This window comes from Camellia sinensis, chromosome 11 (assembly GCF_055761805.1).
Source record: "Camellia sinensis isolate YWXY chromosome 11, ASM5576180v1, whole genome shotgun sequence".
NCBI lineage: Eukaryota > Viridiplantae > Streptophyta > Magnoliopsida > Ericales > Theaceae > Camellia > Camellia sinensis.
In genome coordinates, this window is record NC_138971.1 from 179,062,349 (window position 1) to 179,076,256 (window position 13,908).

Here is a 13,908-nt window from a genome sequence, read left to right on the forward strand (position 1 = left end):
TTCCAGTTTATGACAAGTCCCAAAAACAAGCACAAGTAGGGCTAATCTATCATGCAAAAATGGCCTTAAAAGAGAGATAGAGAGGCAAGGGACAGCAGCTGGCCCCAAATAGTGATGAGCTCCTCAAAAAGTTAAAGAGGGGCTCAAAATAAGACCCTTTACAGTTTACATCAAGCCACGAAAATTAGCACAAGTGAGGCTAAACTATCATGCAAGAAAAAGGCCTAAAAGGGGGATAAACAGACAAGTGATAGTAGGAGACCTCAAACAGCAAGAGGTCCTTAATCAAACATGAAAGGGAGCTCAAAATATGACCATTTATAGTTTGGGTCGGAGCCCAAAAATGCTTGCAAGTATGGCTTATAGATGAAGCAAGAAAAGACTAGAAAAGGGAAAAGAAGAACTCACCCTTGTAGAGCAGTAAACCAGTAGCTCTTGGACCAAGTTTCTGAGCTCTCAACCTCTTCAAATGGCCTCCAAGTTGCTGGAATGGAGTGTAGAGGTGTGGTGCTATGGGTTGTAGTGCAAAGGGTGCAAGAACCTTAGGGTTTGGAGGGCTGAAGGAGAGAGATATATAGGGTGTATGTATCAAAGCCTCAGCTGGTTTTGTAACCCTTAGAGAGGAGGTAAGGGGCTGGTTATATAGAGGGAGAGGCCAAAGCAAAAGGGGGAAAAATCAAATTCAAAATTCCCCCCAAAAGGCAGCCCCTCGGACAGAGGGTCTGGTGTAAAACAGCTGGCACAGCTGACATCCAGTCAATCTGTAGAATAATTCGGAAGGTCGTCGGCTAGCAAAATTGGTTGGTCGGCTACTTTTACTGGCCGGTCGGCCATCTATTTGGCCGGTCGGCTAAATGGATGGCCGATGGGTGGCCAATAAGGTCAAAAAGTGGCCGGTGGGTGTCTAGATTGAAGCCTCGGAAGTTAGCTTTCCAATGGCGCAAACCTTGCATTAAAATTCCTCCTGTGCAAAAAGTTATGCCCTTTTTGGTGAAGCCGCGCAGATTCGATCCAACCGGGATGATGCCCAACTTCAACTGATCATATCTCCCCCACCCGGACTTGGCTTTAAGAGATTCTTGAGTGCAAAATGAAGCCCCGGAAGTGAGCTTTCCGACGGTGTGGCCCCATAGCTAAAATCCAAGTATGCAGATTAATAAGCCCGATTCAGCGAGGACTGCTCGACTCACTTTTACCCGGATTCATGCCTGTCTTCTCCTCCAACTTGGTTTCTTCTCTCTTCCCCATCTTTCTTCAACTTCAAACCCCTAAGCAAGGTGTTTTGAAAGATTTTTCAAAGATTTCATCTCTCTTTCATTCATTTCCACTTTGTCCTTGCTCGATTTATTGAAAAGTGCATCATTTGACAAAATCTGAGCCTCGGAACATTGCAGAAACTTTATTTCAAAAATGTTTTGAAAGAGAGGGTTCTAAGGTCTAAAAACCCTCCAAAATAACTTTGGTCCAAAATGGGGTGTGAAGTTGAGATTTGTCTCTCTCCTTGCCGAAGAAACTGAACCTTTGCCCTGCACACCTTTCTCCACCAAGTAAACCATCAGTAACGCCCAAGTCTTGAGGGCGGTCAAAAATGGGGTGTCTACAGCATGCGATATGCTAAAACACAAAAATGCTCACCTCGTACTCCAAGGCAGGCCAAAAGAAACAAAAAGTTAGAAAATATGCATGCTCCTAACTAATGCGATATGACTAATGCAACACATGCAAGATGTAATTAATAGGCTCAGCTACTAATTATGACATGTGAATCAATTTGATAGCATGCGTTTAAACACATATTCAACGGAGTAATAAACAACAATGCTTTGTTAGAATGATGAACTGAGCTCCGATTCTTGCAAGACAAGTGGATGCAAATCATGGAATATGCTAAACGAAACATGATGTTCTAAGCTATCCATCATAAGCAAGTAAATAAAAGGGAGAAAGACGTGGGGTTGGAAGAAATACATATTATTACATTGTTGCCCTCGCACAGGAGGGTCTGAACGAATGGACTAGCTAATTATTTACCTAATTAACTAACTATTACAAAACAAACGAAATAAATTAACTATGCTACAACACCATAATTAATTAACTATTCTATCTAATTATTACAAATTCAGAACTAACGAATTAATTACAAATTAACAACACGAATACAACCAAAAGAAATAGCTAAGTTAAGTAATTAACTACTCTAACTAATCAACCCTAGGAAGTGAGAAATACTCATGCATGCACGCGAATTCCCACCCGATAATGCTCTCCGTTTCGTTACTGGAATGCCTCTGTTGCACAGTTGGAGAATTGCACTGTTTTTCACCTCAGCTTCTGCTCTGCTCTGCTGAAAAAGGGGACTGCCTGCCTGGAAAAAGTGGCCGGTAACCTAGAAGTAGTGGGCGGCAGGCCACTAGTAGTGGGTTGCCGTCCAGAAATAGTGGCCTGCCGGCCACTGATTTTGGTTCTCTCCTGCAGCAACAGAGGACAAATAGAGCACAAACCAGAGTATTCTCAGGGAATGTTTGTCCACCTTGCCTTTCCTTATCAGCAAACAGGTCAAAAGAGAGGTAGGTTTGGTTCGCAAGTCATCAATCGACGCAATTTCATTGCGTGACGACTTATAAAGCAAGGGGCATAATTCGATAAATGCACAATTTAAAGACTTTCAAAACCTCCTCCCTATCATGGATTGATCAAGGGAAGTGGTTGACATTGACTCTTGAACTGTTTACATCACTAAAATGTATGAAACGACTCAAGACTCAAGGGGTTTAGTTAATGTCTGATTGAACCCAAGTTGATTTTATTATCTTGCATCACTTTTAGTCCCAATTTTATTACTTCATTTTAATTACCATCCATTCATTAGTTCATTAAGTCCAAAAGTGAACTTTAAGTCCTCTAATGGAAAGAAGTACCAAACCAAGAGTTGTTTTAGGCATGAGAGAGACATCATGCCGTTGGTAGTGAACCCCCAAAGGAATTAAACCATTAAGCACGATACCTCTATCTCAAGCTTTAAACAATCAAATAGTTTGAAACAACTTTCAAAACAAAGAAAAAGCCAAGAAAGGAGGGAGGTTGCAGAGGTGATTAGAGGTGATCACAAGTATGGAAAGCAAGAAATAAACACTATCAACTCAAATAGGTTGGTGGCTAAGGCCTAAAACACCAAGCCTATGAGGACCATTACACTACAAGCATACTATACAAAGCATGAATGAAACTAACACATAAAAATAGTCCTAAAACAGTCCTAAAAAGTGCTGAAATAAAGACAAAAATAGCTAAAACAATAAGCTAAAACATAGAGTAGTTTAAGCTAGTAAGCAAGCACAAGGAGGGGAGGCTACCCCCTCCATTTTTGGGACTTCAAAACATGAATTTAGCGTATGAAAAACCACTGAGATTCAGTAGTAAAAAGCTCCAAAAAAAGATAATAGAAAGGTGGGAAACACAAGGGCAAAGGCCTAAGAAGTTAGGTGCAAAGAAGGGTGATCCATCCCTCCACCATTAATGGCCTTAAACCACAAGTTTCAGCCCAAAAATTCAGTGTAAAAATAGTCCAAAAAGCTGTAGAAAAGATGGAAAATAAAGAAGGGAAACAAGTTAAGAATGAAAAACTTGGTTTAGAATGTATAAGCAAAGGGTGAAAAACTTGCAAGAGAGAGGGAGAATTGTAGAGAGAGAGTTTTTTGCTCTTCCAAAAATATTTTCTCACTCCTCAATTTTTCAAACCTTGAAACCAAGAGGGGAGGTCATCTATATATAGAAAACCATGTGTCCATCTCGAAAATATCTGTATACATACAGTTGGAATGGTGCATGTACATGGGGGGATAACTGGCAGAAAATATATGAGAAAAACACAGAAGCGGCTGGTAGTGCACACTAGTGGGTCTGCAGGTCACAGAATTTTTAGGCTTGAAAAACTATTGTTTTGGTCCAAAAATGAGGGACAAGGTTTGGCGGGTTTTGAGGCTCAAAGCTGAGGCATTCTGTTGAGGACTTCGAGCATTTGACAAGCATACACATTCATCATTGGGTGCGCAATTGGTGGCTCCCAAGTTGTAAGGGTGGTAAAAAATGGGGTGTCTGCACCAGCTCACGTTCCGTAGTCGTGGGTGAACAATCCAACACTTGGTGAATTCTGCTTCACAATAATTGGAAGAGCCGACATCGAAGGATCAAAAAGCAATGTCATTATGAACGTTTGGTTGCCACAAGCCAGTTATTCCTGTGGTAACTTTTCTGGCACCTTTAGCTTCAAATTTCGAAGGTCTAAAGGATCGTTGGGCCACGCTTTCACGGTTCGTATTCGTGCTGGAAATCAAAATCAAAGAAGTTTTACCCTTCTATTCCACATGAGATTTCTGTTCTTGTTAAGTTCATTTTAGGACACCTACGTTATCTTTTAACAGATGTGGCACCCCATCCAAACTCCCTACCTGACAATGCTTTTTGCTCGGATCGGCCGGCCGTGGTGGGCCTTTGGTCCAAAAAGAGGGGCAATGCCCCGCCTCTAATTCACGGAATAAGTAAAATAATGTTAAAAGTAGTGGTATTTCACTTTTTCCGTTTTTGGCTCCCACTCGTCCTACACCTCTCAAGTCATTTCACAAAGTTAGACTAGAATCAAGCTTAATAGGGTCTTCTTTCCCTGCTAATTTTGCCAAGCTTATTCCCTTGGCTATGGTTTCGTTGGATAGTAGATAGGGACAGTGGGAATCTCCTTAATCCATTCATGCGCGTCACTAATTAGATGACGAGGCATTTGGCTACCTTAAGAGAGTCATAGTTGCTCCCGCCGTTTACCCGTGCTTAGTTGAATTTCTTCACTTTGACATTCAGAGCACTGGACAAAAATCACATTGCATGAGTATTCGCAGGGACCATCACAATGCTTTGTTTTAATTAAACAGTTAGATTCCCCTTGTCTATACCAGTTCTGGGTCGACTGTTCGCTGCTCGGGGAAGGCCTTGTGAGGAACTTTTCCCAGTTCATCCCCCGGCCGGCATGCAGTGAGTCGCTCTCACCGCGGGAGCAGCTCGAGCAGTTTACCAACAGTCGACGGGTTTGGGGTTGGGACCCCCGTGCCCAGTCGTTCGAGCCAATCCTTTTCCTAAAGTTACGAATCCATTTTGCCGACTTCTCTTGTCTACATTGTTCCATCGACTAGAGGCTGTTTACCATGGAGACCTGATGTGGTTATGAGTACAACCAGGCGTGGGAGGCACTTAGTCCTCTGGATTTTCAAGGGCCGTCAGGGGTGCATCGGACACGACGCGATGTGCGGTGCTCTTCTAGCCGCTAGACCCTACCTCCGACTGAGTTGTTTCTAGGGTGGGCAAGCTGTTAAACAGAAAAGATAACTCTTCCCGAGGCCTTCGCTGACGTCTCCGGACTCCTTAACGTTGCCGTTAGCCGCCACGTCCCGGTTCAGGAATTTTAACCCGATTCCTTTTTGAAGCTCGCGTTGAACGCTCTCTCTGTCGGGCTTCCCCCGACTCTTAGGATCGACTAACCCATGTGCAAGTGCCGTTCACATGAAACCTTTCCCCTCTTCGGCCTTTAAAGTTTTCATTTGCATATTTGCTACTACCATCAAGATTTGCACCAACGATTGCTCTGCCCGGGCTCTAGCCCAAGGTTTCGCAATGACCGCTACGTCCTCCTACTCATCGAGGCCTAACACTTGCCAGATGGCTGGGTGTAGGTCGCACGTTTATCGCCATTTATTTTTGGGGCTAGTTGATTCGGCAAGTGAGTTGTTACACACACCTTAGCGAATTTCGACTTCCATGACCACCGTCCTGCTATCTTAATCGACTAACATCCTTTGTGGGTTCTAGGTTAGTGCACAGTTGGGTATCGTAACCCAGCTTCTAGTTCATTCTGCATCGCCAGTTTTGCTTACAAAAAATGGCCTACTTGGAGCTCTCGATTCTATGGCGCAGCTCAACGGAGCAGCTACGCCGTCCTACCTATTTAAAGTTTGAAAATAGGTTGAGGGCGTTGTGCCCCTGATGCCTCTAATCATTGGCTTTATCTAATAGAACTCATGCCTAAGCTCCAGCTATCCTGAGGAAAACTTTGGAGGGAACCAACTACTGGACAGTTCAGTTAGTCTTTCGCCCTTATACCTAAGTCAGACGAACGATTTGCATGTCAGTATCACTGCGGGCCCCTACCAAAGTTTCCTCTGGCTTCGCCCTGCTCAGGTATAGTTCACCATCTTTCAGGTCCCGACAGGCATGCTTACACTCGATCCTTTCTCAAAAGATAAAGGTCGGTCGATGGTGCAACCCGTGAGGGGATCCCGTCAATTAGCTTTCTTGCACCTTACAAGTTTTCTCACCCATTGACTCGCACACATGTTAGAATCCTCGGTCTGTGTTTTAAGACTGGCCGAATGGGGAGCTCGCAGGCCAGTGCAGGGACTGCACAGATGCCAAAGCACGCTCGAGGGTGCACGCTGCTAGCCACGATCGAGGTGAAGGCGTCTCCGAAGGCATTTCGACTGCTCGGGCTTTGGCCTTCGCTCCAATCCACACCGGTCTACGCCTGAGTCGATTGGCGGACTGGCTAGTCGTCGTTCCACATCTGACCGAGGTGCATCGCCATCTCCCATTTGCTTTCCTCCCGACAATTTCAAGCACTCTTTGACTCTCTTCTCAATGTCCTTTTTATCTTTCCCTCGTGGTACTTGTTTGCTATTGGTCTCTCGCCCGTATTTAGCCTTGGATGGAATTTACCGCCCGATTAGGGTTGCATTCCCAAACAACCTAACTTGCAGACAGCGCCTCGTGGTGCGACAGGGTCCGGGGCACGACGGGGCTCTCACACTCTCTGGCAACCCTTTCTAGGGGACTTAGGCCTGGTCTACCGCTAAGGACGCTTCTCCAGACTAGAACTTGAACAACGGGGTTGCTCAATTTTCAAGCTGGACGCTTCCCGGTACGCTCGCCGTTACTAGGGAAATCCTCGTAAGTTTCTTTTCCTCCTCTTATTGATATGCTTAAATTTAGTGGGTAATCTTGCCTGACTTGGGGTTGCGATCGGAGCGCCTTCGCAGCGGCACAATAGGGTCAATATAGACCTCCCGTAACGACTTAGATGCAAGCGAGGTGACGCAACAGTTTGTCAACCACCACTCGTTGCGACACGTCGTCTGTCGTGGGGGACTCGTTTTTAGGCCGACTGCACGTAGGCGCTCGCGGGGGGCCCACATCAGCTTTCAACCTTTCCATTCGGGAGGGGGGGTACGGGTAACGCAACGTGAGATGCCCAAGCAGACGTGCCCTCAACCTAATGGCTTTAGGCATAACTTATGTTCAAAGACTCGATGGTTCACGGGATTCTGCAATTTACACCAAGTATCGCATTTCACTACGTTCTTCATCAATGCGAAAGTCGAGATATCCATTGCTGAGAGTCGTTTAGTTTTTTTGTGAGATGCAGCACATGAGCACACTTTCTTTGTTCGAGTTCCTTGGCACAATTCCTGCTAGGGTTTGTTTTTTGCCGAGAAATGGCACCTGCCACCCTTGGAGGGCCCCCAGGGGCACTCTTGACGAGGGGCAATAGGAGGGAGTAGATGGCCCACCTCTTGCTTCTCTAGCAGTAATATGACAAGTTCGTGGGTCGTTTTGCAATGCAGTGGCATCGACAATGATCCTTCCGTAGGTTCAACTATGAAAACCTTGTTACAACTTCTCATTCTCTAAATGATAAGGTTCAGTGGACTTCTTACGACGTCCTCAGCAGCGAATGACCCACGTCGCCACGATCCGAACACTTCACCAGACCATTCAATCGGTAGGAGTGACATGCGGTGTATACAAAGGGCAGGGACGTAGTTAGCACGAGTTGATGACTCGCGCTTACTAGGAATTCCTCGTTGAAGACCAACAATTGCAATGATCTATCGCCATCATGATGAAATTTCAAAGATTACCCGGGCTTGTCGGCCAAGCCTATAGACTCGTTGAATACATTAGTGTAGCACACGTATGGCCCAGAACATCTAAGGGCATCACAAACCTGTTATTGCATCAAACTTTCATGGCCTGAAGGGCCATGGTCCCTCTAAGAAGCTAGCTGTGGAGGGTCACCTCCACATAGCTAGTTAGCAGGCTGACGTCTCGTTCATTAAAGGAATTAAGCAAACAAATCGCTCCACCAACTAAGAATGGCCATGCACCACCACCCATAGAATCAAGAAAGAGCTCTTAGACTGTCAATCCTTACTATGTCTGGACCTAGTAAGTTTCCCTGTGTTGAGTCAAATTAAGCCGCAGGCTCCACTCCTGGTGGTGCCCTTCCGTCGATTCCTTTAAGTTTCAGTCTCTTGACCATACTCCCCCCGGAACCCAAAAACTTTGATTTCTCATAAAGTGCCAGCGGAGTCCTAAAAGTAATATCCGTTGATCCCTGGTCGGCATAGTTTATGGTTGAGACTAGGACGGTATCTGATCGTCTTCGAGCCCCCCAACTTTCGTTCTTGATTAATGAAAACATCCTTGGCAAATGTTCGTCTTTCATAAATCCAAGAATTTCACCTCTGACTATGAAATATGAATGCCCCTGACTGTCCCTGTTAATCATTACTCTAATCCAGAAGGCCAACATAATAGGATTGAAATCCTATGATGTTATCCCATTGTAGACACCCCATTTTTGACCGTCCTCAAGACTTGGACGTCATCGTTTGAACACTCGATGATCATCCATGCTCGTGTTCGTTTTGAGTTCTCAGAGGTCTCGGCTACGCGCCTTGCCTCAAGATCTCTCAACTTATCTGTTTTGTACTTGGTCATGGACCAAACACTTGTGTTTTTGCTTCTAAGGGAAGTGGGTGGCTTGTTTTCCATCCCCTCAACCCACTGGCCATGGCATGAGGCCATCGACCCCTTTTTCTTGCCACCGGCCAAGAGTGTTGGCCGGTCGGCACTGTATTTGGTCGACCGGTTATTTTTGCTAGCCGAACCCTGTTCATCTGCTTTATGCAGATATTTTTGTGCTAGCTGTGCCATTATTAACCCCCTCCATACACGTGTATGGAGGGATTTACCTCTTGTTTAGCTTCTCTTGGAAGCTTGAGGATTTGAGCCTCTATAAAGAGGGAGCCCCTCCTCCCTTCTCCAAGGTTCAAAAAATTTGTTCTTGAGAGGATAGATATAGTGTTGTATCTATTTTTCTTGGTTTGGTCTTGTTTTGTGACCTAAAGTGAGTTTTGTCTTACTTTTGCACTAGAACACCTAGCATTACACCATCCTTGGGTTGTTGAGGCCTTAGAAGGTTGTTGTTAGGGTTCTTGGACTAGTTTTGACCAAAGAAAGGTGTTGGAGCTTGGTTCCTAAAGAAGGTCTACAAGGGTGAGCATCCTTACTTTAGTTACCCCTTTCTTGCTTATTGTTTTAAGCTTCGACTATAACTAATAAAATTTATGATTTTGTGTGTTTTAGAACTTTGTTTAAGGTCACTTTGAGGTTTGAGGTTGTTTCCCCCCTCCAAGGCCTTGTTAGGCCTTGTTTTAGGCCATCCATTTTGGCCATTATTCTTTGCTTTGCATGACCTCTCTACCACTGAAATCTAGAGGATTTTCAGTGGTGGAGAGGTGGTTTTGGTGTCCTAAATAGGAGAGGGTCATCTCCTCTCCATGTTGTCTTTAATGCTTGCATAAATGACTTATGTTGTAGCATGTATGCTTAGCTTGTTTTAGCTTCATTTCAGTATGTATTAGGCTTTGTTTTGCCATGATACACCTCTGTTTTGAGTTGGTTTAGACATACCATGCATGCTTTGTGTACTTGTCATGTAATCCCATGATTTGCCTTAACATGCACCATGTTGTAACATGCCTTTTTAGCATGATTTTGGCTCAACTCCATGAAGCTTTTAGGCTTATTTTACCATGCTTAAGGTCTGTTTGGTGTTGTTTTGGACATGCTTGCATTGTCTTGTATAGCTACCATGTATTCTAGCTTTTTGTCTTCGGGTGTCCAAGCTTTTAGCATGCATTACTTGGACCATTTCAATGATTTGGCATCATTTGTTGTACTATTTCAGTCCATGTTTCATGCTTGAATACTTGCTTTCATCACTCCTTTAATGCTTTAAAGAGTTGTTGTCTTATGCTTCTTGAATGGATCATTGAGTATGCTTCCATGCTTAGATCATTTGGATGCCATCTAAGTGTATTTTTGGCCTTGTATTGACCTGAATTGGGACTGTTTTGGGTCCCTTTGACCCTTTGGGACTTGCCTTGTATGGCCATGGTTTGATCCCTTTGGTTAGCCTTAGGCCTTGGACCTTCTTGCATGCTTTGCTCGCTTTATTTGGTTGATTTGGCATCATTCCCCACATATTTTTAGAGCTTAATGCATTGTTATATTCTCATATTTATCACATCTTGCTCATGCTTGAGGATTGTGCATGGTTGCCTAGGTGTTGGACCACTCACATGTGCATCATTGTTTTGCGTTTTCATGCGTCCAATTCTCGACTTTGGCCACTGATTTGGGCTTATTTGAGAGCTGCCAATTTTGGTTTATGACCATTCCTGCATGTTGTTGCATGCTTGCCTTGCGTGTTGTTGCATACTTGGCCTATTAACATGTTGTTGTGTGTTAAGTAATATTGCATTGCTTGTTTGCATACTCATGTTGCATGCTTGTTTGCATACTCACGTTGCATTAGCTTGCTTGCATGCCTAGGTTGCATAGCATTAAGCATGCATCCCTTGCCTCTTGATCAAGCATGATAGAGGTTGGGGCCCTTTTATGTGTTTTGTGTGCATTTCATTTTGACATTAAAATGCACACTTGGCTCCTTTGGCCATCATGCGTGATTGATGGCCCGAGGGTCGAGAACCATACTCCTTTAAGTCTCAAACATGATAAGGATAGTGATCGTGCACACATTGCTTTGAAAATGAATTGCCATGCTCTGTTTGTCCTCTGCTGTAGCAAAACAGGATTCTGCAGGAAGAGATGGCTGGTCGGCCATCTTCAATACCGGTCGGCCATGAATAGTTGGCCGAGATTACCACAAACGGTCGATAACCAATTTCTCATGGTCGGTGGCCTCACCTCTTGGTTGGTGACCTCCCACAAACCTCAGGGAGTAGTCCCGAAGTAACTTTGAGACTTGCGCAGTGTTCAGAGATGTAGAGTAGTGTAAACAGAGGCAGCATGAGCATGGCGATGGATTTCCAAGCGGAATCGAGCATGCGTACATTCATCCCTCTTCCCGAGGCCTCTTTACTGCTTTCTTAGCTTAATTAATTCATTTAATTAGTCAAGTGTTGTGTAATAATTATTTAGCTTGTTAGTTAGTTAATTTGTATTATTCTTTCGGTCCCTCCGAGAGAGGGCCAATTTTGTAATAAGCGTGCGTGTGTGATGCATGTCTTCCAACCTCCATTTCTTTCTCCCTTTTATTTAACCGCTTATGACGGTTAGTTTTAGGGCATATTTGATTTAGCATACCTTATGCTGTGCATGTTTGCATCATTCATCTGTATTGCATGCACCGGGCTCGGCGCATCATACTAACTGCATTGTATTTAAATTCCAAGTTGAATATATGCATCGAATCGTCGCATCTCATATGCCATTTTAGCTTAGCCGAGCCTATTCTAGTTGCATTTTGCTTGCGATGCATTAGCCATCTTAACATGGACTTGGATCATACATTTGATTACTAACATGTTCTTTGTTTTGGCTCGGAGTACACTGTGAGTGATTATGTTTTAGCATCTTGCATGTATGTGAGTGTTAACATGAAAGCATGCTTACCATGAGGCTAATTGCTTATGTGATATAACTGCCTGAATGCCTGTGGGTGAAGGTTGGATTACTTGAATTGGATCAATTCATTGAAATCCTCGTTTTAGCCTGTTTGCAAGTAGCAAACCTCAAACCATTTTCCAAACAGACGGATATGCGATGCTTTGTTCCGAATTAGGCGATCTAGTCTATACTTGTGTGTTGTGCGCATCACATAGTAATTCTAGCTAATTAACTGGAATAAGAACACATATGTTTTCAAAACTCGATATCATGCTTAGTACAGGCCGATTTTCGGATCGGGCGAGCGGGGGTGCTCATAGATGACCTTCCCCAATGGTACTCAAGTTCCCAAGCCGAGGCAACTTTGGTGATGACGGACATGTGGCCTTAGGCAAAGAGTCAGGGTTTCCTAAATTCCCCAAAAATAAATATTTAGGTGGCGACTCTGTATCTGGCAAAGCAGTCCATGTCTGACACTTCATTCTTAAAAATCAGTTTTCCAAAATGATTTGCCGGATTTGGACTCTTTGGTGATTTATCGGTCTCGCATAGCACTTTGCGGGATTAGATTCAAAACCGTGACACTTGAGTCCGAACTGTAGAAGCAAAGCCCTCGGGGCACGTCTACACCCATGCTTATGTCTCCAGAGCGTAGGCTTGCTTTGAGCACTCTAATTTCTTTAAAGTAACAGTGCCGGAGGCACGACCTGGCCAATTAAGACCAGGAGCGCATCACCAATAGAAGGGATGAGTCAACCGATACACACCTGAGGCGGACCAGTCGACCTAACCCAAAATCCAACTACGAGCTTTTTTACTTCAACAACTTAAATATACGCTATTGGAGCTGGAATTACTGTGGCTCCTGGCACTAGACTTGCCCTCCAATGGATCCTTGTTAAGGGATTTAGATTGTACTCATTCCAATTATCAGACTAAAAGAGCCCGGTATTGTTATTTATTGTCACTACCTCCTCATGTCAGGATTGGATAATTTGCACGCCTACTACCTTCCTTGGATGTGGTAGCCGTTTCTTAGGCTCCCTCTCCGAAATCAAACCCTAATTCTCTGTCACCCGTCACCACCATAGTAGGCCACTATCCTACCATCGAAAGTTGATAGGGTAGAAATTTGAATGATGCATCGCCAGTACAAAGGCCATGAGATCCGTCGAGTTATCATGAATCATCAGAGCAACGGGCAGAGCCCGTGTCGACCTTTTATCTAATAAATGCATCCCCTACGGAAGTTGGGGTTTGTTGCACGAATTAGCTGTAGAATTACTATGATTATCCGAGTTGCAAATACCATCAAACAAACTATAACTGATTTAATGAGCCATTCACAGTTTCACAGTCCGAATTAGTTCATACTTACACATGCATGGCTTAATATTTAAGACAAGTATATGACTACAGGTAGGATCAACTAGGTAGCATTTCTTTTTACGATGCCGGCACTGCATAAACCCGACCGATAGAGTCGGCACGATTAGAGGTAGGCACGACTGTAGCCCGCAACGAGCAACGAACGCTTGACAGGGAAACGAAGGTTGAAGACCATGTGTACCCGCACAAGGCTCTGAATTCGAAAGCACGAGTATAACAGCCCGTAAGCCATGCTACCGACATAGCAACGTGAGAACAGCATGGAACATATGAGATACTTTGGGGTTCACCCAGCGCCACAAGATGGGGAGAGGAATATAGGCACACGATTTGGATCGAATTCCTTTTCGTTAGATAGGCAACACAAAAACCTATGCGAGGTAGAAGGCAAAATTTTGCCTTTAAGTATGAATGAAGAGGAATGCACCAGAGGAGTTCGCTGCACAGGCATGGATCCATCCAACTCGCGCAAACCAATCATAACTCATGCGCCACGAAGTACACTATGCACCAGCCCCACCAAAATGAATCACGCCCTGATTGACTAAGAAGCCCGACGAACGTGTGAAAACATTTAGAGAACCTGAGCAAGCACCGGTTAGCGCGACTGCAAATAACGAAGGCAACGGGCAACTTTTGAGGGATATACTTTTCACAACAACCTTCCACTAGGAAAGCACAAGCAACTCATTCGTTAGTTAAAACCAATCAAATGGAAAT

General features: G+C 44.3%; 1 non-coding gene and 3 pseudogenes across 1 annotated transcript; all 4 read right to left on the minus strand.

The window, feature by feature from the left end:
* Nucleotides 1-4,064: 4,064 nt before the first annotated feature.
* Nucleotides 4,065-7,059, minus strand: LOC114290326 (25S ribosomal RNA; annotated as a pseudogene).
* Nucleotides 7,060-7,285: 226 nt separating this feature from the next.
* Nucleotides 7,286-7,441, minus strand: LOC114290325 (5.8S ribosomal RNA). The gene has a single exon (XR_003638972.2). It is a non-coding gene; the product is annotated as a 5.8S ribosomal RNA (ribosomal RNA).
* Nucleotides 7,442-7,680: 239 nt separating this feature from the next.
* Nucleotides 7,681-8,940, minus strand: LOC145803365 (18S ribosomal RNA; annotated as a pseudogene).
* A 3,361-nt stretch (nucleotides 8,941-12,301) lies between these two features.
* Nucleotides 12,302-13,235, minus strand: LOC145803366 (18S ribosomal RNA; annotated as a pseudogene).
* Nucleotides 13,236-13,908: the final 673 nt, after the last annotated feature.